The following is a 25,471-nucleotide window of genomic DNA, read 5'->3' as shown; positions in this document are numbered from 1 at the left end:
TTCTGGGGCTGGCCTGAAGTTTGTTGTTTTAACCAAGGAAGAGGCTACAGGGACTTTGCTATGTGCTGTGTCCCCCTGCTTGAAAGGACTTTGCTGTGCTGGGTCCTGAAGTAACTTAAACTCAAGGTCCCGAAGTAACTTAAACCCAAGGTGAGCTGGCTCGCTGTTGTGGAAACTCAGGAACACAAAAGTTTCCAGAAGTGTCTCAGAGACGCTGTGTGCGTGTGCTTTTTGGCAGCCTGAGACCTTCGTAAGCCATGCCCTGTGATCGTGGGCACCTGTAGTCCAATCGAGTCTCAGCGACACTTTTTGCTTGTGCTTATTGCAGCCTGAGCCCTTCGTGAGCATTTTCCAGTGATTGTGTGCACCTAGCGTCCAAGTGAGTCTCAGCGGCGCTGTGTGTGTGTGCTTCGTGCAGCCTGAGACCTTCGCGAGGATTGACCTGTGACCGTACACACCAGAAGTTCAAGTGAGTCTCAGCGACGCTATATGCATGTGCTTTTTGCAGCCTTAGACCCTCAGAAGAATTGCCCTGTGATTGGGGGCACCAGAAGTTCAAGTGAGTCTCAGCAGCGCTGTGTGTGTGTGCTTATTGCAGCTTGAAATCCTCAGAAGAATTGCCCTGTGATCGTGGGCACCAGAAGTTCAAGTGAGTCTCAGCGACACTGTGTGTGTGCTTTTTGCAGCCTGAGACCATCTGAAGAATTGCCCTGTGATTGGGGGGTATGTAAGAAGGGGGGTCCCAGACAAAACACAACACATTTTTAAATTCACACCAATTTGAATACATTAATTCAAAAAAAGGGGATCGAATCAAGGTGCAAGGTGTTTTTATTTTCACCGCACCAATCCTAAACATTCATTAGGTCATTAGTCAGAACATACGTATTTACACAATACACAGAAATTCAATAGGCCCACAGGGGAGAGGGGAAGGTGCAAGGAAGGAAAAAACATTTCTTGAATGTTCAAACATCACATATCATACTTCAATTATATCAGTCCGCATTTTTTGATCACCGAACAAATTAAATAGATCCCCAAAGGTGGGGTCAAATACAGTGTAAACACATCAGAATGAATTTAAGACAAATCTCCTATACAGCTATATACATAAAAATGTTCTGTAGGAGTTTAAATAAGTAGAGAAAGTCTACGTTTCGACCCATAGGATGTAGGACGGTGGATCCTTACTAAGCGGGTCTTCGTCAGGACGTGAGGGTAGAGGGGAGGGGCGGGGTGGTTGTTGTGGGGCTGTTCCTAGAGACAAAACCATTGAGACAAAAATTAAAAAAGGTCTCTCAGAGAGAGTCCCAGAGCTTTCTCAAAAAAGACGACATTCAAAATTAATTGAAAAAGTACAAAAGGTAGCTATCAAGGAGGTATGGTTGATGACAAGGCCTACACAAGAATTACCTGATGAGGAAACTGATAATAGGCCTCTGACAAAACGTAGTCCTGGCACTTGCCGCGTAAATTGGCCGAAATAGCTGTATCTAAGAACCAGGAGGTAAAAATATATAAAGGGGCGCCAGTCACTAAGTGTATTTGCCAAACGCGTCAATACAATGAAAAATCAGTAAGCCCAAAGTCCTACCTCAGCCGTAGTATTATATAGTATTCGGCTGTTCAAATAGTTGTGGCGGGATTAATTGGTCCAAAAGCGCGTCAGTATGTCCCATCAGTTACTCGCGCTCTCCATATACAATAGTGGAGGTAGCTGTTTCTAAGAATTAAAAAGGTGAAGGCGGCAATCACTCGAAATGTTCGGCATGTTTGCCAAAGAGTAAATACATTGAAATAAACATTAAGGCAGATATCATACCTCTGCCGTAGTAATGGTCCATTCAAAAAGGTGATTGTATCTTCATAATTGCGGCGGGATTGTTGTCCGTAGGAGTACAACAAACGTGTCCGTTTAATCCATCAGAAATTCTAAAGAGTAATGGGAGCCGAATTAGTGATTAGGTTTAGCTGGCGGATAAATCAAGGAACAGGGGGAAGCATCAATGAAAGGCGTCTAAACAGACGCTATCAAAGTTTCACTTACCCGAAGTGAAATTATTCAGGGAGCGCGCGAGCCAGCGTCTTCCTCAGTCAGGTAGCAATCAGGAAGTGCTGCCTAGGTAACCCGAGGTCCTTTTCTAACCTCGCCTGAGACGGGCGTGATTTACAGCGGAGTCGGTTTGTATTAATCACGTTTTTAATAAGTCAGGGTTCATGATTGCCCTCTGTGAAATCTCAGCGACTCGGCTTTACAAAAAAAGCCTCATGTTACCTTAGTAACGCTAGTCCCGTCTCAGGCGAGGTTAGAAAAGGACCTCGGGTTACCTAGGCAGCACTTCCTGATTGCTACCTGACTGAGGAAGACGCTGGCTCGCGCGCTCCCTGAATAATTTCCCGCCGCAATTTTGAAGATACAATCACCTTTTTGAATGGACCATTACTACGGCAGAGGTATGATATCTGCCTTAATGTTTATTTCAATGTATTTACTCTTTGGCAAACATGCCGAACATTTCGAGTGATTGCCGCCTTCACCTTTTTAATTCTTAGAAACAGCTACCTCCACTATTGTATATGGAGAGCGCGAGTAACTGATGGGACATACTGACGCGCTTTTGGACCAATTAATCCCGCCACAACTATTTGAACAGCCGAATACCATATAATACTACGGCTGAGGTAGGACTTTGGGCTTACTGATTTTTCATTGTATTGACGCGTTTGGCAAATACACTTAGTGACTGGCGCCCCTTTATATATTTTTACCTCCTGGTTCTTAGATACAGCTATTTCGGCCAATTTACGCGGCAAGTGCCAGGACTACGTTTTGTCAGAGGCCTATTATCAGTTTCCTCATCAGGTAATTCTTGTGTAGGCCCTGTCATCAACCATACCTCCTTGATAGCTACCTTTTGTACTTTTTCAATTAATTTTGAATGTCGTCTTTTTTGAGAAAGCTCTGGGACTCTCTCTGAGAGACCTTTTTTAATTTTTGTCTCAATGGTTTTGTCTCTAGGAACAGCCCCACAACAACCACCCCGCCCCTCCCCTCTACCCTCACGTCCTGACGAAGACCCGCTTAGTAAGGATCCACCGTCCTACATCCTATGGGTCGAAACGTAGACTTTCTCTACTTATTTAAACTCCTACAGAACATTTTTATGTATATAGCTGTATAGGAGATTTGTCTTAAATTCATTCTGATGTGTTTACACTGTATTTGACCCCACCTTTGGGGATCTATTTAATTTGTTCGGTGATCAAAAAATGCGGACTGATATAATTGAAGTATGATATGTGATGTTTGAACATTCAAGAAATGTTTTTTCCTTCCTTGCACCTTCCCCTCTCCCCTGTGGGCCTATTGAATTTCTGTGTATTGTGTAAATACGTATGTTCTGACTAATGACCTAATGAATGTTTAGGATTGGTGCGGTGAAAATAAAAACACCTTGCACCTTGATTCGATCCCCTTTTTTTGAATTAATTTATTCAAATTGGTGTGAATTTAAAAATTTGTTGTGTTTTGTCTGGGACCCCCCTTCTTACATACCGAGCAATTACCCAGGTCCCATTGACTATAGGGGTCCAACCCCTTAAACTTATAATATACTGTGATTGGGGGAGCAGGAGTCCAAGTGAATCTCGGCCTTGCTGTGTGCATGTGTTTCGTGCAGCCTGAGACCTTTGTGAGGATTGCCCTGTGGCCGTGCACACTCGAGGCTCAAGGGAGTCTCAGCGATGCTGTGTGCATTGGCCCTGTTGCAGCCTGAGATCTTAGATATCGTCATCGACCTGGAATCAACCAAGCCGCATCTGAGGCCAAAGTCACAAGAGGCAGAGAAGAGAGCGAGGTCGCACCCCCCAGGTAAAGTGTGTCAGGGCCTGGGGTAGGGTGCGTGCTTGTAGAGATACGCTCCCTGCCGCTTCCTTTCTGGCAGCGTGAGCCTCTGTCCCAGCTCGTGTTGCGGCCCGTACATGCCAAGGAGTGGCAGTACCGGGGCGGGAGCGGGAGCTGCACTGTGGTTTACACCAGATCTGTGTTGGGGGCACATGGTAACAATAACTGACTGCGAGTCAGTCCGAGGGGCGGAGAGACCGTCTGAAGCACTGTGATCAGTGTTGGAGTGTATTACGCATTGCAATAGTTTGCAGAATGAACTACCTGATTGTTGCGTTACGTGTTGCATTATTTCTGCATAACAAACTGCCAGATTGCTGTATTACTCATCGCATTAGTGTGCAGAGCGAACTACCTGATTGTTGCATTACGCATTGCATTAATTCTGCATAACGAACTGCCTGATTGTTGTATTACGCATAGCATTAGTGTGCAGACTGAACTGATTGTTGCATTACGCACTGCATTATTTCTGCATAACGAACTGCCAGATGGTTGTATTACGCATTACATTAGTTTGCATCACAAACTGCATTATTCTTACATTGTAGAGTGCCTGATTCTAGCATTACGAACTGCATAACCTTGCATAAGGACTGCATAGGATCACCTAGAAGTGCTCATTAATATCGCCAGAACTTACAAGAGCTGGCTGACCTAATAACTGGCCAGGAGGTATATTACAAATACGCATATGTTGTATTTTTATCAAGTGGTCTCATCGTATATCTTTTTATATAAGCTTACACTTGTTTTTATATGAAACTCATGTTGAGTCCTTTTGTGGTGTCACCATTGGGTCACTGGGAGCGTGGTTGCAAATGCTTTACACATTTCCCTTGAAGATAAGCTTGTCTGCACGTGCCAAGCTACCAAGGGTGTGAGCAGGGGTTATCTTAGAATGTGTCCTTCCTTTCCCTTATCTGGAAACGGGGGTCCCTACTTAGCCTAAGGTACCTACCTCAGCCTACTAGGGTACCCGGTTCTAACAGTAGGGCTGGCTTTTGGACGGTGCGACCGGTGCAGCCGCACCTGTTGCTGCATTTGGTGAGAGTGCTATGTTTACAAATGGCTTATGGGTTTAAAAGCAGGCAAACTTCCTTCTAAGTGCAGCGGTTTTCAGGCAATAATAAAAATGTCAAGGTAACTCTGGTGATTAATGTTCCTGCTGGTGAAAGTCGAGAATTGTTTTAGTGGTAGTTTTGACTCAACATACAGTACCAGAGGTTTACTGTGCCTGCTGCAAAGAACGTGTACCTTGCAGACGGAACTGAGGATGAGAGAACTATGAGTAGTGCTATAAAAAAGGAAATGTATGTCAGAGAGAGGCTATGGAGAGATGAGGGGAACGTTGGAAAGTGGTAGTGAAGAAAGTTATGGAGAAGGAGGACTGGGGGGGCGGGGCAAAAAAGACTGTTGCACTGGGCGCCACCAGCGCTAAATCCGGCCCTGTACATGGGGAAGTTGGGTATAATCACAGGTAGTATGGTGGATGACAGTACCAGGCTCAGAGCAAGAGGAGGTTGGATTGACATCGAAAGGTTGGCAGTGGAAGGCCAGGCGGGGAGCAGCAGTTTCATGAGCCATGGGCAGATTCACCTCCTGTTTAGTTTCATATTGAGGAACAAAAATGTATATTCTTAAGAGATCTGGTCAGCAGGAGATGATGAACTATACCAGCACTGAGTAGTTAGGCAGTAGTGTTCGTGGTTAGGTGAAAGGGACTGCAGACAGTATCGTTCCAGGGGTAAATGGGGGGAGGTTGTTGAGCTTGACGGTTAGGTACATTGCGCCTCAGAATGTATGGAAGCCATGGGGCTGGAAAACCTCAAGGCAGCCTCAACAGCTCAAACGTGCAGAGGGCACTGGCGTAACGAAAATTGAGGGGGCCTCCCTGCAAGTTATGTAGAGGGGCCCCCTCCGGGGCTCAATTAGGAGCTCTCCGGACAGAGTGTAGTGCCGAGGGGGCCCCCAGGAGCTTCGGGCCCCCTATACCGCGTGGGCTGCGGGGGCCTGTGTGACGCCCCTGGCAGAGGGAGTGAATCTTCTGTCTGACGTAATGATCCATAGTTTTATGGACTAAGGCATTGGAGGGATTCTGCCAACGTGATCTGGGCATCTGGAATATCTAGAGATTCTGGGGGCGCCCACCACCAGACAAGAGACAAAGAGAACTCCAAGATGTCTGTTGCTTACAGAAAGAACACTGGAAACCAAAGAACAGACTGAATGGGATATGTCCATTATGCATAATGATCCCTAAACCATGCATTGAGGTGTACCACAGAAAATCTCCAGTATGACAGGTTGAGCAACTGCAGTAAGCTTGCAGTCATTTATTTGATTGCTTTATTGTAATCTTATGTTAAATTTTAAACCTCTCTGGTGGCTGTCTTTACTAGTTACTGCCAGACTGTTTTGCCTTTAGGGAATATCCGTCTGTCACAGTGTTTACACACAAAACACAAAGGATTGCCTTTCAGACGTTCATGTCTGTGACACAGTTGTTTACTCCTATCCTAATGGATTTCAGCAAGTTCTCCCTGGAAATCACACAATGAGCTTTATGGAATAAGTTGTCTATTTATTTACAGTATATTTCTATAGCGCTTTTTCACCGAGTAATATTAGAACGCTGTACAGTATGACAATAGTTATATATTACATCATATAATATGCATACAAGTGAATATTATCTTAAACAGCAGTCTTAAAATGTAATAGAGGTGAGGGGTAAGGGGGAACCTGGAGATATAAAAGAAGTGAGCATTTAAGGCGTCATGGTAGTAATTAACTTTTATACACAGGGGGGATTGCTGACACAGTTTGAGGGAGAGGGCAGTTCATCTTAGGTAGTGCCAGAGAAGCAAAGATGGCTGCCGGGACGGTCGCTCATACTTGAGCTCCAGCTAGCTGCCCCAACACACTGCATTCTCCACAGCTTCTGAGCCTCCCACTGGCACCTGGTGGTGTTCACAGGATTGGCGCTGTGATGAGGAGTCGGAGCATGTGCAGCCAGGGGGGTGGGAATCCTGCTTGCCACAGCCCTGGAGCTCTCCTCCACTGCCTGAGGCCAAATCCTGTGTCCCAAGGCAATGGAGGCCTGGTGGATGGCAGGGGACACCGCTGGACGAACAGAACGCTGCTGCGACCCGTTGCCAGCCTGCAAAGCCTGAAGGGCCAGGCTCTACCCACCATGAGCATGGACAGAGATCTGGGGCATGTGATACCTCATAATGTTGGATACTAAGCATGGTAAAGGTATGGGCATAACTAAGGCAGCAACCCCCCATCAGCACCCCCCCCAAGACTGCCCAAATTAATATGTGCATTGTTTGCCTTGGAAAAGAGGGTGTGCACAACTGGGGCCTACCACCGTTGTGCTGCAATGCTGATACAGCTTTCTTCCACCTGCTATAACCCTGTACCCCATTGGAGAGCAACAGGCCCGGTACAACTGGTGACAGGTCATAAGCTGAGCCGCCCTATAGATTGGGGGAGACAGGTGGGAGATCCCTGAATGTTCCATGACCACCCTCCGGACAGAGGGCCCATCTCCTCAGTGGAATAGCCCAAATGCTATCAGCCTAGCCAGGGTTATCCATGGAACTAGGGGGTTCTGCAAGCAAAGCCTGAGTTCACACATTACAAGGCCTTATCCATGTTGGAATGACACTGGGTTGCGGCCGTTCCTGGCCCCTCTCCTCATTGTCTTGCACCGAGAACACATGTAGTGCACCCATATACCTTGCAGTCTCGGGGGCCCGCCACATGGCCCAGACTGTTAGGTGGTTGACGGCACCTTCTTGGGGAGATCGGAAGAAGCAGAGCCTGCCGATTCTATCTCAACCAATAGCGCTGAACGCTACTTTGTGACTAAGTGGCAGACAATATGGTGAAACCCAAAGGGGATAAGCCCGGGCCGCACTGGCCGTAGCAGCCACTGGGCATTTTCCCGGTGGGCCGGAAGGTCGGGATCCTGTTTTGGACTGGTGAGGGACATTTTTATTACTGTTGGTCAGTTTTGCAGCAGTGCTGCAATATCAGCCCCTTGTAACAAAAGCACCAGCAGTATTTCCACTAGCACCTCCCCACCCCCAACCTTGGTCTGAGGGAATTTTGAGGGCTTTGCATTCCCAGTCCAGCATTGGGGTAAGCCCCTGAACACTTCCAGAGTTTGGCACCTACCTGTTTCCCCAGCTGGGCCAGGCCGGGGTAGAAGAGACCTTGCAAGACTGCACAGTGAAATTCAATAGTCCTTGCAAGACCGCACAGCGAAATCCAGCCAAGAAATGTAACTATTTTGTACACTAAATCTACCCTGGAGCCTAAACTAGATGCTTTCATGATCAACATAGGCCATATACGCTTTTATCACAAGAGATTGACGGAGAGGGTAGACGAGATGGATTCCACCATGGTGGCACTTTACCCGACAGCTAAAGATGCACAATCCCACATCCAGGCTCTCTACAGGAGAAGATGTACCAACAGGGACAGAGAATAGACCGCACAGAAGGTCGCTCTTTCCGAAATATCATTCATATGGTGGGCCCCAGCATGGAGCTCTTCTTTGAGGACCAGTTGGTCCAGGAGTCCTATTTTCTTCTCATTTCAAAGGACGCAGAGGGTGCCAACATGTTCTCCTCCCAGCAGCACCGCCGAGACCAGTGGTGGCCCCTTTGTTCAAATACCATGACAGGGAACACATCAGTTGACCAGGGCACGATACCTCTGGCAAGTAGCCAATGCCAAAGTCACCATTTATGTGCTGTGCTTTTGTGAAAAGATAAGAAAGAATTCTGAAATGATTAAAGAGAAGAATCATCATTCAAGACTTGCGAATATTCATTTACTAGTCTGTCTATTTTGTGACATCTAACACATTACTACAGTTGCCTCTCATTTTGTTTTGAATTTTTGTGTACTACACATCAGAAGTCCAAAGAAAAAGAGAATCCTCCTACAGGATAAAGCAACGTCTCAGAGAATGGAGCATTCGTATGCAATACGGTTCCCCGCAAAACTGAAAATCAATCATATATCAGGACACTAGCAAGTTCTTTGCCTCTCCAGATGATGCATGGACCTGGCTGGAGAGTATAGGGGAGGTGCCCTGGAAGACAAGCGAAACAACCCCAGAGGATGGACCACCGTCCAGGCAAGACATTGGAGGAGGAAAAGAACACAAAATGTCCCCCACAGGGGCCACAGATGGCCAGAGAGCACAATATGGCCGATGCAGAGGTAGAACACCACACTGATACGACCCCCATACCCTGTCTTTGCCTAGATTTTCTAATGCAGCACTATGCCAGACAAGTAAGAACTAGGAGGACTATATCTCCCTGCTGGGGTGGTCGCAAAGGACCATGCCCTCCTAATTATATCCCCCCCAGATAAGGGGGAACCACTGGAACTACGCACTACAGTGCATATGGACAAACACCCATTAGTGCATCGACCTGAGAAAATGAGTTTTGTTTACTCGTTGCAAATTATTTTTTGCTATTACATGTACACGGCACCCTTGGTAGTTGCAAGGCACAGAAGATACCAGGGGAGGGCGATATTCCTGAGACCAAGGAACCCACTGTTACACCACATATGTTATTCTCCACATGGGAGACCACATACCAATCATCACACCCTGTTATAATATTTTGTCATGAAAAATCAGGGAAATGCCAAACATTTTTAAATGATATTTATTTATTTATTTATTTATTGGCATTTGTAAAGCGCAGCTTATACCCTGGGGTGTCTTGGCGCTAAATAATTAGCCGGCTGGTTGAAACTGCCTTGCTCTGATGATTATTCTATACCTAGAGTCATGTGGAAGTTTATTTATTGAACAGCCAAGTTTTTAATTTTTTGCGAAATTGGAGTAGCGTAGGACATGCCCTAATGTCCTGGGGTAAGGTATTCCAAAGTTTAGAAGCCGCCACTACAAACCGTCGGTCTCCCCACATCACAGTTTTGGTTCGAGGTACCATAAGTTGGTTACTGTTGGTAGAGCGCAGTTGGCGTGTGGGTTGGTACGGTCGTAGGTGGTCTTTGAGGAACTGTGGACCCTGTTTGTTTAGGACTTTGTATACAATGCATTGGGATTTGAATCTGGTGCACTCATATTTAATATGCAACCACATACAAATTGCCTGTATACAGGAAACCCACCTAGCAGGAGGGGAGGTGGCTAAATTTAGCAAGAGATGGAGAGGCGTAGTGGTAGGCATCAGATAGTCCAGGCACTCCAGTTGGATACTCATATGGTTTTCGCCGGGAGTACACTACATAATTCACAATACGGCTGTGGATCTGGAAGGCAGATATGATGATTTGTAGGGACTATTGGATGGGCTTCCACTTACATCGATTGTGCAGTATGCACCTAACTCGAACCAAGCCACAATTATAAACTCTCTATGCCCCCCTTTCTCTCAGAGGCTCATGCCCACTACATCTTTGGAGGTGACTTCAACACAGTTCCAGAAATGAATAAGGACAGATCCACCATCCTCCCCTCCCCCTGTTTGGTGACTCCACCATTCCTCCATGTCAACAACTGCAACAATGGGTAGCCCTTTGGAGCTACTGCAGCTGAAGCAGTGGATCAATACCTTCTAGAAAACGAGGCATCTATATTAAGTCCATCATTGGCGCTAGATTGGTGCTCTGCATCTAACAACATTAGAAACTGGTATCCGAACGCTTGAACGCTCCTCGGTGCGCAACAGCAGAGCCATGACCCACTGTATACAAAAGAGGATGGAGGACAAGACAACCCTTGCACGCTTATGCCTATCCTGACAGGGATCCATTGGTGGTGAGCTCCTATCTCCCCATATCTCTTCTAAACTTAGACTACAAGATACTGGGTAATGTCCTGGCAAATTGATTGATATCTGTAGCCGAGCCCCTTGTGGAGTCAGACCAGAACAGCTTTATCCCAGGTAGAAACACCTTCCTAAATCTCAGTCGACTGTTTCTGATTATGAAATGGTTGTGCTCCTTGGGGACCACACCCATGGTGGCCTCTCTCAACATCGAGAAGGCATCTGATACATTAGGGTGGCCATACCTGCTGGCGGTGTTGAGGATGTTGTGCCTGGGAGATGGGTTTCTATCCTGGTTGTGGCTCTTCGCTGTTCGGCACATGTGAAAACTGGAAAAGTATTTTCTGACCCCATACCTATATACAAGAGGTACCCGTCAAGGCTATCCTCTTTCCCCCAATATATTTGCAATAGCCATGTAACCACTGGAATGTGCGCTTTGGGTCGAGGATCTCGACTGGGGTATTTGTATGGATGGTAGATGGCACATAATATCTCTGTTTTGATGATGACCTCCTTTACCTCTGAGAAAATGAGGACAATGTTACGGACATGATTGCCTAAGATAAGGAACTCAAAAGGGTATCTGGCCTCAAGGCTAATGGGAATAATTCCTGCCTCTTCCCCGTAACTTCATTGCCTGATGCACAATGTGTGATATTGCCTATTGCCCCATTGGGTTGGCAACTCGGTATGCTGAAATATTTGCGAGTTCATATCAATCACACAGATAGCAGTCTAATTACTGGCAATCTGGGACAGGCTCTGACGGCGGTTAGGAACTCGCTCCCTTTCTTGTGAAGGTTCCCTCTATTGCCCATGGGGGTGCCCCTCAATCACCAAAATTTTAGATCTTCATTGACTGCTGTGCTTCTTTTTTGTGCTTCCTATGTGGTTAGGTTGTTGTACCGAAAAATAATAAGTCTAATAGAGCCATACCCTCCAATAGCAATTACCAAATAATCAGTCAGTTGGCAGTGAAGAAGTTCCAATCATTTATTCTAAATGGACTCTGCGCAGAGGAGCCTCCCCGTCCACACCCAGTCAGTGTGACAAGAAGACTGCCTGTTCATATTCAAACAAGTCATTATATACTTTCAGTTCAACACACATTATCACTGTAAAAGGAAAACACCTCCTTTGGCCCCTTCGCTCCAGGAAGGAACCATATATGGCACACATGATTAGTTCAAAGCTTAGCTATTCATTACTGGGCAGCTTAGGAAGGGTGACTCCCTTTTCTTTCTCAGGCACGAGAGTCTGCAAGAATGTGTTCATCCCACACGAAAGGCAGATGTAACCTTGAGTTTCCCAAGTTAGAATCAATGGTCCATTCATAGCCCAGGCCAACCTTTTAGACTCTCCCTTTACATAGTGGCAGGTCACGTGTTTTCCTAGCAAGAGCAAGAGGTACGGGGGAATGAAAACAACATGGGGTTTCTTCAGAAAAGGCCCGATTCTTAATGTATACATAATTCGAGTATATTCACAATGGAGGGGTTAACCTAAAATAGTATGCTAATATATGGGATACAAAGCATTCTCAGTTCTGCTCAGCTCGTTATAGCAAGGTTGAAGTGGGTGTATTAATGCTCAAACATTCTCAATGAACTAAGTAGGTGCGTCACGCTAATTTCTAACTACTACTATGTGTTTTTAGTTTGCTCACAGGGTCTAATTCAGATTTCAGTTCCTCAAGGTGGACATTTCTTTAAGAAACTCCAATCTTCATTGATCTTGCTAATATGGGGATCGGGCATGCGCAGGTTAGCAATTTCCAAACTATACGCCCCTTTATATGCAGGGAGGATTGGAGCCCTAAATTGTTATCCATACTGCATTGCAGCACAGTTAAGATATCCAGTGCATTGTTTGGGAGGTGACAGTCTGCTGGAAGAGGGGAACTGGTTCTCTTCCCCCTTGACAGATTCTCTATTGGAGTGGCTGCTGGACTCCACGCAGCTGGTACCTATAACAGGTGGGAACACCCTCATGTAGGTTGGTGCATGGTGATGGAACAAGGGTGTTAAGATAAACAGGACAAGTTCCTTATGCCCCAGACCTTCTTATATGAGTGGCACTGGGATGCAGGGGCTTCCGCACTCTACAGGATGACCTACCCTGGACGGAGACTGGGCTCTATAAATGGGGGACAGATTCATGGACTGACCACCGCGCCATTTGAAGCTCTAATGATTGGGGCAAGGCTCCCACTGACAGCTTTCTTCTGTACTCCGCCATGCTACACCAATTATCAATACTCTGGAACTAAACACATGGTAAGTCTGAAACTTCCCAGGTCCTCCAAAGTCTGATAATACATGACAGGGCCCGGAAGGTGGTGACGTTCCTCTACGGAGCGGTGCGGAGTCAGAGAAGCCAGATTTGACACCACTGAAAGGGAACTGGGAAGGAGGTTGGAGACCAGAACTATCACACACCCAATGGGGACGTTGTCTCTCAATGGTCAAAGGGGTCTCATGCAACATACGCCTAAAATACATCCAGTTTAATTACCTACACCAGGCACATTTGACCCCTGCATGGCTCATGCAAATGTACCCAAATGTCCCCCACAGCTGTCCGAGGTGTGCAGAAATCGATCCAGATTTCTGATACATGTTGTGGCTCTGCCCACAAATTATGGGAAAATGGGCCGAGGTAACAAGTGTTGATCTGAGATAGTGGAAGGCAGATCATTGCAGACCCCGCCCACTTCCTTTTGGGACTAGTGAAGCACAACAAATCCACAAAAATCATGTATAGATTTCCAGACCTCGCATTAGCGCTAGCGAAGCATGGTATTGCAAAGGCCTGGAAGTCTGCTATACCCCCCCCTAACAGATGGCTGGATGACGTTTAAAAGGGAATACACACAGAAGTCAACGCTATCGCAAAGTGCTCAGGTCCCACTGGAAGCCCTGCAATGCTCCTACACTGGGAGTGGTTCTTAAGGGGGGTAGAGGCCAACACGGATTAGAGGCCACCCTGAAAAATACACTTGCCTTTCTACATCACTTTCCAGGCACCTGCACCCCAGATGCACTCAACCCATAATGGGCCAGGATGGGCCCTCAAATAGCATCCTTTCCCATCCTCCCCCACATTTTTTGCATCTCAAACACTTGAAAATGCCTCTGTCCCCAATAGATGTACCCGCCTACCCTCACCATAACACCTGCAGACATGCTGATTCCAACACACTTCAACCACCCACCTAAATGTACGTCCTAGTTTTGCCTCTATGTACGTTTTTCTTTCTCCTCACCAGGGTCCTCTTTGAATTGTTAAGGAACATGGTAATTTGCACTGTAATGCAACTGTGACAATTTATTCCATGCACGTTGACTACAATGCAAGAATATATTGTGACTAAATGGTATATGGTTTCTAAAAATTAATTAAGAAACACAGGAAAAAAGTAGTGCCAAAGAAATGATTTTGGAATGGGAAAGTCTTGAGAAGCTTTCTGAAGGGTAGCATGTCAGGGGCTTTTCTTAAGTGGCTGGAAAAGAGTTCCAGATTGAGGGCGTAGGCCCTGAGAATGATTGCCTTTGTCTCAGTACTGTTTAGAGGTTTAGAGGTGAATCTTTGCTGCAGGGTATTCTAATGCCACCTTTGAAGTTATGTAAGGTAGCTGGGTCTTCCTATGCGTGCTTTCAAGATAATGCATTCAATTTTACATTTGATTCGGGCTTCTAAGGGAAGCTAATGTAGGTCTTTCAGTCTGAGCGTAATATGATCGAATTTTATTTTCTCTGAGAATAGGCGAGCAGTTGAGTAGAATATCCCTTTGAGTGGTAGAAGAGCCCTGGCCGTTTGCCCTAAGAGTATGATGCTTCCTTCATCAATTCTGGAGATAAGTAAAGCGTGGGGCGCAGCTTTAAGTTCATGGAGAGGAGTTTTATTCTACTTAATTGTGTAGGTGAAAGATTGCTGTTTGGGCTATCTTGTGAATATGGAGTTCAAGAGACAGCTTATTTATTAATTTTTTTACAACTGATTTTTGTTAGGTTTTATGTACATGTGATATAGGTCTTATGCACAATAAATTAGTGCTGCATAACACCCGTTGATCACCCACTCTGATGATCCACATAAGCATGTGGTTACTTCTTAGAACTCATTCCTGTACATTCTGATTTCCTAAGATTCTCTGAGTAAACCATGCAGTCCCCCAGACCTTTCGGTGATGCTTTGGACAGCAACGTGACTTATTCACAAATTGTTCTGCTACAACGGAGTAGTCCATCTTGCATGTTCATTCAGATATTCGTGGTGGCTGATTGGATCTCCAGTACCATGCTACATCCCTTTAGGCAATACGGAAGATTGTTGCTACTAAGAGTTTCATGTCACGTCGCCCTCGTTCTGTCCTCCACACCTCTCTTTTTGTCTATCATCTCCAGCTGGACCAGTGTTGGCTCGGGGTTTACTGTGCTGCCTACCACTCGGGTGAGTGCGCTGCAGATGCTGTGCCAGTAGTTTTGTATAATGGGGTACTCCCAAATCGTGTGGGAGAAAGTGCCTAAGGCTACTTTGCATCGCAAGCACTGTGGGTCTATAACTTTTTCATTTTTCTTAGTCGCATGGGCCCTTAATATATCCGGTGTAGATACTTCCGTTGGAATAGTCGCTGTGTCATGGAGAGCGTTCAAGACCATGGGGGCCATTGTGGACTTCACCCAATCCTCTTCTTTCAGGGTGTTCACGTCCAATTCCCACCATTGTGTCAGGGTCAGCATGGGATCTGGGGCCCGATGTAGGTAATCTCGATTTACCTACTCTTAAATACCGAATCATACCGATTCGGTATTTAAGAGTAGGTAAATGGGATGTAGGTAATTTTACTTTTGAAATTACTGAATCGGAATGATTCGGTAATTACCGAATCGGTAAATACGGTAATTGCCATTGATTTCTATGGGCCTTGAGGCCCATAGGAATCAATGCCAATTACCGAATCGGTAAATACCGATTCGGTAAAATTACCGAATTTGAAAGGGGGACAGGGTGTCACTTTGACACCCTGTTGCACCCCTCAATTGTGCATGGGTGCACATGTTGCTGACATACATGCCCTTAGGGCATGTATGTCTGCAACATGGCACATTTTTTAAAGCAAAAAAATGCTTTTTGAAGGGTTTTCATTATTTACCACCAACTTCTAGTTGGTGGTAAATAACGAATTCTTAAACCCTTGTAGCACTGATTACAGTGCAACCTACATGTTAAATTACAGAATCTGTAATTTTACAAATTCGGTATTTTACCGAATCGGAAAAATTACAGATTCGGTAAAATTACAGATTCTGTAATTTAACATGCCCCTACATCTCAATATCCAAATACCGGTCGGAAACGGACGAAAATCGGAATTTTCGGCCATTTCCGACCGGTATTTGCCTACCTACATTGGGCCCCTGGTGTTATTTACCACTGTGCGGCATATAAAGGAATTTCCTGTGTTCCCCTTTTGGGATTCTGTAACATGTGCTACCAGGGGATTATTCTGTGGAAGGATTTGTAAGGGATTGAGGGATGCTTTCAACGCTGTGCATAGCTGTAAATATCTTTAAATTGTGTCTTGTGCATCCTGTATCCGTCCGTGAGGTGTTGGAATCTATACATAGAGCTACCTTCTCATACATCCCCTAGCTTATAAATGACTATGTTGTCCCAGGCAGTTAAGCCCTCCAGTAGTGGTTGCTACCAGACGGGGGTGGTGTGGTGGGCAGAGGAATCAATTTTTTTTTTAAAGGTCTTACCTTTAACGGCCAGGCAGCATCTGCCTCTCCGTCCTCTTCATCTTCCTGTCACAGCCAGCAGCAGGAAGCACACGGCCACCCGCTCTCCTGAGCCAATCACAAAGCTGCAATTTAGCATTGTGATTGGTCTGAGCACCGTGGATCAGCGCTCAGACTGGAACAGGGAGCCTGTGCATGTTCCTCACCAGGCTGAATAATGCAGGATGGTAGTAACCTGCAAAGTACACTTAGGGAGTACACACCACTCCTCCCCTGCTCTGGCCAGCCCTGTCCGGCCCCACCACTGACTGTAACAGGAAAAATAAAATGATAATAACGATATGTTATTATCATTTTATTTTTGCCTTCAGGAGGAGCTGCCACTGAACCCGTCCAGTGTGACTGTGTGTCTAAGGAAGTTCCCGGCCCAGAGTGGTGTTTCGGCAGTCGGCACTCCATGCCATTTGAATCACCTCAGTGCCTGGTGCCAGCATGACAGAGATGCTTGAGTCGCAGAGCTGTGTGAATCTGGTGGCCTTAGAGTAGGTCAAGTGTGCCTTGTCTTTCAAGAGCCCGGAGCTCTGCTTCTATGGTCGGATCGTCCCGATCCGTGAAAAAACTGTCATTTATAGGCATGATATGGCTAGCCCAGTATTATAGATGAATGTCCGCTACCTGTAGGCCTCCCTCATATGGTGTGGGTAAATACTTTTGGGAAGAGTTGCATGGCTGGCCAACGGAAATTTACAACTGCTGATTGCAAGGTATTGTAGAAGGTAGGTGGTATGTTGTATGGGATGTTCTGTGATGTGTACATACGTCATGAGAGAGAGAGAGAGCGAGAGAGAGAGATAACAATTCCCCCTACCTGCTATGGTCAGTAGGAGCCTTTCCTACAGGTCCATGTCTTTCTGTTCCCTGGTCATCAAGGGTGTTATATTTAGGTCCCATGCCTGATGCCTAGTAAGTGTTATGTGCATCCCTGGTATTTAAAATGGCGGGTCTCCCATTGCAATGGGTTGCCAACCCTTATGTCATCATATGCGCCTGCCTGGGTGATGTTACTAGATTTGAACCAGTTCACAGTTAAGCCTGACACACGTGCCTATGTCTGGAGAAAAGCCAGGAGTCTGGGTAGGGAGGTCTCTGGGCTGCTAATTTAGGCACGGTTAACAACACTCTATCTTCAGAACCTCTGGGCCAATGGAATTCACTCAGTTGCACATCATGCCTGATCCATTTTGCCTGCGGCTTGTAGACCGAAGCAAAAAAGAGAGATGACAGGGGCAGCCCTGTCTCTTTCCCCATTTGGTCTTAATGACTGGGGAAACTCCCCTGTTTACTCTGACTCAAGCCTACGGTTTGGAATGGGGCACTGAGATATGTCTGTGGAAGAGGGGACCGAAGTATATGCATTCCATGAGGCGGAACATGAGGCACCATTGATCCGAGTCAATGGCCTTTGCAAAATCCACTGATACCAAGGCCCTGTGCTTGCTTGTGTTGTTTGTCAATGGTAGTAACTTTTTCAGGGGGCATCCAAGGTGTGCCCTCTATGTTCCTTTCAATCAAGATACATCTTTTCAGGTGCTCAAAGTGGTTTTTAGTGACCTGCATGGGAAAATGTTTGTGGAGTAGTAAAGCAAACGGATGTATGATGTTTCAACGCATGCTTTTACCACGCATGCCTTTACAACGCAGGTATTACAGCGCAAGTTGTTACAACGACTTGCGTTGGGGGGCGCTGGATAGTGGAATAGTTTAATTTTCTATTCCAACTCCAGTCCCCGTGGATAGTAGGGAAGGTGTTGGATAGAAAATTAAACTATTTCCTATCCAACAGCGCCCCCCAACACAAGTCGTTGTAATGACTTGCATTGTAATACCTGCATTGTAAAGGTAGTGCGTGGTAAAAGTTGCGTTGTAAACGCTGTTTCCCAAGCAAACCCTCGGGAAGTATGAGTGTAGCTGGTCTTGAATGCTCTAGTGCAACCACCCCGCTGTAGAAAGGTACAGATATTACCAAGAAGGTGTTTTTCTTTCAACGGCTCCACAAGGAGGGAATAATGGTTGAGGTATTGGAACACTGGCCTTTCTTGTCTTTATTATTCAGGCTATTGTCATTCCAGGAGAGTGTGGAGTACGTGTCTTGTTTTTCTGTCGTGGGGGTTTATTCCAGTGTATTAATGTCAGATAGGGGACCAGCGCATGGTGAAAACTAAAATCCGAGATAACTAAACTAAAACAATCCCAACTCCCCCCCCCTATACTTTTGAATTTGAAACATGTATTGCCCTTTCCCAACCATGTGAACAATTATAAGGTGGGGGTGTGGCCCTGCCAGTTCTCTGAGTAGGCGTGAGCATATATGTTCACAGGTGTCTACACAGATGACTAAGCTGGATTTGCATATATGTTACTCGTGTGCAAGGTTCAAACAAAGATGTAGCATCTTCCTACCCCCAACCCAATATGGATCAACCAAAATTATAACAGCTCATAAGGAAATATTAGGAGGTTAGTTAGCATCATCCTTTGATCGGCTGGACAACAACGCACACAACTGCAAGGAACTCTTCAACATCGTGAAAGAGCTCTCCAACCCCAACGCCGGAAACAACGACATCACCCCTTCGCAAGACCTCTGCAATTCCCTCGCCTCCTACTTCCACAACAAGATCGCGGACATACACAACAGCTTCAGCACTCAACCGACGCATGCCACGACCGAACCACCGCCCCCCACCACCACCCTCCGCGCCTGGACTCCGATCAGCACCGAAGACACCGTTCGCATGATGAACTCCATCCACTCCGGATCTCCAACCGACCCCTGCCCTCACCACGTCTTCAACAAGGCCGACGCTGTCATCGCACCCCACCTGCGGGACATCATCAACACCTCCTTCGACACCGCCACCTTCCCGGAGAGCTGGAAGCATGCCGAACTCAGCGCTCTACTCAAGAAACCTACAGCGGACCCCACAGAAACTCAAGAATTACCGCCCCATCTCGCTCCTCCCGTTTCCAGCCAAAGTCATCGAGAAGATCGTCAACAAACAGCTGACCACCTTCCTCGAGACGAATGGATCCCTCGACCCCTCACAGTCTGGCTTCCGAGCCAACCACAGCACCGAGACCGCCCTCATCGCTGCCACTGATGACATCCGAGCCCTGATGGACAACGGAGAAACAGCGGCCCTCATCCTCCTAGACCTCTCCGCGGCTTTCGACACTGTCTGCCACCGCACCCTAGTGCAGCGCCTCAGCAATGTCGGAATCTATGAGAAGGCACTGGAATGGATCATCTCCTTCCTCGACGGAAGAACACAGAGAGTCCGTCTACCACCGTACAAGTCAGAGGCCACCAGAGTCATCTGCGGCGTCCCTCAAGGATCCTCGCTGAGCCCCACCCTCTTCAACGTCTACATGAGCCCCCTCGCGGCCATCGCACGCCAACACAACCTCAACATCATCTCCTACGCCGACGACACCCAGCTGATTCTCTCCCTCACCAACGACCCCGCCACCGCCAGAGCCAACCTTCACGAAGGGATGAAAGACGTAGCCGAGTGGATGACAACCAGCCGCCTGAAACTGAACTCAGACAAGACGGAAGTCCTCATCCTGGGCTCCTCGCCCTCCGCCTGGGACGACTCCTGGTGGCCCCCCGCCCTGGGCACCGCACCCAAACTGACAGACCACGCACGCAACCTGGGCTTCATCCTGGACTCCTCCCTCTCCATGACCAGACAAGTCAACGCCGTCTCCTCGTCCTGTTTCAACATCCTGCGCATGCTACGTAAGATCTTCCGGTGGATCCCCACCGAGACCAGGAAGACGGTCACCCAGGCCCTCGTCACCAGCCGTCTGGACTACGGCAACGCCCTCTACGCCGGAACCACCGCCAAGCTCCAGAAGAGACTCCAGCGTATCCAGAACGCCTCGGCGAGACTCATCCCCGACGTCCCCAGAAGAAGCCACATCTCCAGACACCTGAGAGACCTGCACTGGCTCCCGATCAACAAAAGAATCACCTTCCGGCTCCTCACCCACGCACACAAAGCCCTAAACAACCAAGGCCCAGGATACCTCAACAGCCGCCTCAACTTCTACGCTCCCAAACGCCACCTCCGATCGACCAACCACGCCCTCGCCGCCGTCCCCCGCATCCGAAGAGCGACAACAGGAGGAAGGTCCTTCTCCTACCTGGCCGCCAAGACCTGGAACTCCCTTCCGACCCACCTCCGCCTGACCCAGGACCACCTCTCCTTCAGGAAGAAGCTCAAGACCTGGCTGTTCGAGCAGTAGCAGCACCCCCCCCCCCCCTAGCGCCTTGAGACCCTCCGGGTGAGTAGTGCGCTCTATAAATGTCTTTGATTGATTGATTGATTGATGTCTGAGGGATCCACCTGCCGAGGTCCGCTATCTATCAGAATTGTCTCTCGCTGCAACTGTCACCTTACTCTGTGTGTTTTTCTATCTCATCTTCTCTCCCGGATCTCAGTCTGCACCTCCTTGTGTCCCCGGCTCTTCCTCGACCCTTCCCTGCCACTTAGCATAGGTGGTATTGGTTTTCAGTTGTTATTTGTTCTGGCGGAGGCTGGTGTCCAGATGTCCAGATAGTTTCAGACTTCCTGCGGAGTTATGAAGAAGTGTGCTAGACCAAGGTGTACAACGGTCTTTGCTTCTGCACCTGTAATGTGTAGTTCGGGTACATGTTATTTGTTGTGGAATCTAGCATTAAGGTGGTCATGTAGCTGGGCCTTCCTCAATATGGTGTACCTGTATGTGTAGTTCAAAACAGGGCTATCATAGGTCTTGGTGGGCCCAGCAGGAAGCTGCAAATGATGTGTAGGCCCTTTCTATGACAAAGCACAGTGAGAAGACCTCTTCTGGCAGCCAGTTTTTGAGTCCGGTTGGTGGAAAAGTCTCTGTGTGGGAATCCTCTGCCTCGTTGGGCACTCCAGCAATGTGTAGGGTATTTCAGCGTGACTGGCCATCTGCATCCTCCACCCTGTGTCCCAGGAGGCTCACCCTTTTCTTCAGGCGGTCCATGTTAGCAATCAGTTTATGAATAGTGTATTTTGTCATGGAAACAGGGGCGTAACACAGGTCCCCGCAGCCCCCGCATTGTGGGGCGCCCCGCGCTCCAGGGGCCCCCTCCGCGGCCGCTTAGCCAGCCCTTACAGGACGCTCTCCGTAAATGCCTCCCTGCGGCCTCTTTAATAAATTAGCACTATGGTGTGATACGGGGTCAGCTACGGCAGCTGGGTAGTGGGTACTGCCAGAGCCTCCCAGGTCCAGAAAAGGAGAGGTTGTCATAGATATACTGACACCTTATCATGGCACATTTGGTGATGGCTGGGATCTTGGCACAGCTTTCCATTCCTGACTTTATTGCTACCCAAAGCAGGCTGTAGGAAGTCATAAGTATTTCCACTTCTTTGACCTTTGTGCACATGAAGAACCTGTGCTCAGCCCCTTGGCTGCTGCTACAGTCCCAGGATCCTCTGTCTATCTCGTCCTGCAGCAGTCACAGAAGCATAATGCTTGGAGAGGATGCTTCTCGTGCACACTCTGTAAGTGGCCTATATTTGTATTTAGATGGAACAAAATTATATTCCATTAAATAAAACACAAGAATGTTTTTGTGCAGTGCATATCATAATCATGAAGAAAGAAGAGGAACGGTGAAATAAAATATTTGCTTAGGACCACACAGTTTGGTGAAGTCGGTATTTCACATTGTTCAATTTAGCCACTAAACAGTGCTTTTCCAGAGCTTCAGAGACATGTGCGGGAGGACTGCAGCAGAGACAGGGGTCCAGTGCAGCAGAGACAGGTTAAGGCTGAGACAGGTGCAGGCTGACTGCAGCACAGATAGGGGTCCAGTGCAGCAGAGACAAGTGTGGGATGACTCCAACAGAGGCACGGGTCCAGTGCAGCAGAGACAGGGGTGGGGTGACTGCAGCAGAGACAGGGGTGGGGTGACTGCAGCAGAGACAGGGGTCCAGTGCAGCAAAGACAGGGGTCCACAGCAGTAGAGATAAGGGTCCAGGGCAGTAGAGACAGGGGTCCAGTGCAGCAGAGATAGGGGTCCAGTGCAGCAGAGACAGGGGTCCAGGGCAGCAGAGACAAGGGTGGGGTGACTACAGCAGAGACAGGGGTCCAGTGCAGCAGAGACAAGGGTGGGGTGACTACAGCAGAGACAGGGGTCCAGTGCAGCAAAGACAGGGGTCCAGGGCAGTAGAGACAGGGGTCCAGGGCAGCAGAGATAGGGGTCCAGTGCAGCAGAGACAGGGGTCCAGTGCAGCAGAGACAAGGGTGGGGTGACTACAGGAGAGACAGAGGTCCAGTGCAGCAAAGACAGGGGTCCTGGGCAGTAGAGACAGGGATCCAGGGCAGTAAAGACAGGGGTCCGGTGCAGCAGAGATAGGGGTCCAGTGCAGTAGAGACAGGGGTACAGGGCAGTAGAGACAGGAGTCCAGTGCAGCAGAAATAGGGGTCCAGTGTAGCAGAGACAAGGGTGGGGTGACTGCAGCAGAGACAAGAGTTGGGTCCGGTGCAGCAGAGATAGGGGTCCAGTGCAGCAGAGAGCGGTGCGGGGTGACAGCAGCAGAGACACGGATCCAGTGCAGCAGTGACAGGTGCAGGTTGACTGCAGCAGAGACTGGGGCGTAACACAGGCCCCCGCATTGTGAGGGGGCCCCCTTCCGTGGCAACGCTGCCAGCACTTACTTTACGCTCGCCATATATACCTCACTGTGGCCTCTTTAATAAATAAATGGTGCGTGGCGCGCACATGTCTCCGCATCTGCGCAGAGACTGGTAACCATTGTCATGTGCATCGTGCAAATAATAGTCAGCGTGATGAGGTCAGGCATCCCCGAGATGACAGAGGGACTGTGCGGTCCTGGCCAGCCTGGCCCTGTCTTCTGTTGTCCATTCGTGCCTGCCACTGAAGCTGCAGGCCAGGCATCAGGTGAGTGTCGGATGAGCAAGGAGTCTCAGAGGGTCGGGTGGTATGCATCATGGGGCCGGGATCAAAACATAATATAGGCCCCACAGCAGCCTCCAGGGGCCCCATCTGAGCTGCATGTCATGCACACAGATAGCACTTAACTTCTCTTGGCATTGGTTGCACCAGTTGAGCTTGAGCTGCCTCATAACAGTCCCACCTCATACATTAGATAATAGTTGCAGTAGGTGCAGTTGATCTGAGCTTCCAGGCCCAGCAGCAAGGGGTTGAAGGCAACTGCCTCGGTGCCAAAGACCATTTGCATATTTTTATTTGCATAGTTACATAACTTTGTAAACTAATTACCGGGGCTTCGTTTTTTTCTCGTTCCAGTACCCCCTGGGCCCCCACTCTGACGATTCCTTACATTTGAAATTTACATTTACTGCTGTAGCGTGAGAATGCATTTCATGAAATGGAATATAAAGTAGGGTTGCAAAAAGAAAAATGCCAGGGATGTGTTGTTTAAAGTGCCTGTAAAGATCTCGTTTTGACACTAAATAAGGTTATTAACAGGGCACAAGTTGGGGATAACCATGGTGGACGGCGTGAACCCACTATTTTCACAGAGTGGACACTGTCCACCCTGCCAAGAAATTGGGACCCACTGAAAAATATGTTGAATGCGTCACAGTGTAATTTGCAAACACCGGGACACATCCAGCACGCCTGCACGTTGTTGTCTGCTTTCGATTGCAATAATGTGCAGAAGGGGAGAGGGCTTTCTTAGTTCAGATTCCTGCTGGGCCCATAACAAAGGCCGAATCGGTGGGGTCATCAGACCTCCTTTTGTTGGAGTCTCCTGGCTGGCAGGAGTCAGGAGCCTCACACCTAGAGGCAAATTCAGCAGAGGGGAAACAAAGGCTCACACCTTGTTAGCACTTCACACCTACTTAAAAGAGGCAGCTTTTCACTTTTTTCAGGCTCTGTTTAGGAGATATGCATGCGCTGTAAGAATGTTAGATGTGTTGGTCTTTCCCAGTATTTACATAATATAAATAGCATTTATATAGTGCTTACTACCCCTGAGGAGGCGTTGTATTAATTTAAATATCACTAGTTTTTCTTGTAAAGCACTACGGGTAGAGGAAGTTTACGCTGACAAAAGGCAACACGGTTTTATGTGTTGCTTACAAAAGTGCAAATCTTCTGCCTAAATCAGGAGGGATTCCCTGTATACTAGAAATGTGCTTTAATGCACTCATGATAGACATGTTAAACATATATGTGAGGGCTAAAGATCTGATGTCACTTCTTATGATGCAACTTCCTGTGATGTCACACGCCATGATGTCACTTGCATACTGATCAACTAGGTTAGTCCCCCCGCACTTCTTTTTACAGGACTTGTGCCCTGGTTATAAATAAAAAAGTATGTAGTCATTTGTAATGTGACTTTTCTGTCTTTGTTCCCTTTAATTATCAGTCATGGATCATTCAGGCAGCCCTAGAGCACAATTAAAGATGCTTTCTATTTATATTTAGTGTTCAAAGTATGCACAGATAAGTCAGTCTGGGACATCAAAAAAATGTGCTGGCAACCCTAATCATAAGACTGAAAGTTTGTTGCAGGATCAGCACATTATTTATTTCCTACACCCTCAATCCCTATTAATGCCATAATAGCAATAGTTTAACTTATATCTGAAACGCTATGCCGTTGTCAATAACATGCTGAGTTACATCAAGTGTCTGGGAATGCACCCTGCATTCAGACAGCTCACTCCTCATTCTTGCCCTTCACTTTTATGCTCACCCTGCACTCACAGCGATCACAATGCACTAACACTGATCACCATGCACTCACACCATTCACTCGCTCACCCTGCACTCACAGTGATCACTCTGGAATCATAATGCACTTGCGCTGTTCACCCTGTACCTCAACCTGTAGTCACACAAGCACACTAATCATCCTTCACTCACCTGTCCCCCTCACGGTTCAATCTGCAATCTCACT

Source organism: Lissotriton helveticus, chromosome 10, assembly GCF_964261635.1.
Source record: "Lissotriton helveticus chromosome 10, aLisHel1.1, whole genome shotgun sequence".
Classification (NCBI taxonomy): domain Eukaryota; kingdom Metazoa; phylum Chordata; class Amphibia; order Caudata; family Salamandridae; genus Lissotriton; species Lissotriton helveticus.
The sequence above is the reverse complement of the archived record's forward strand: the minus strand, read 5'-3'. Positions refer to the sequence as shown.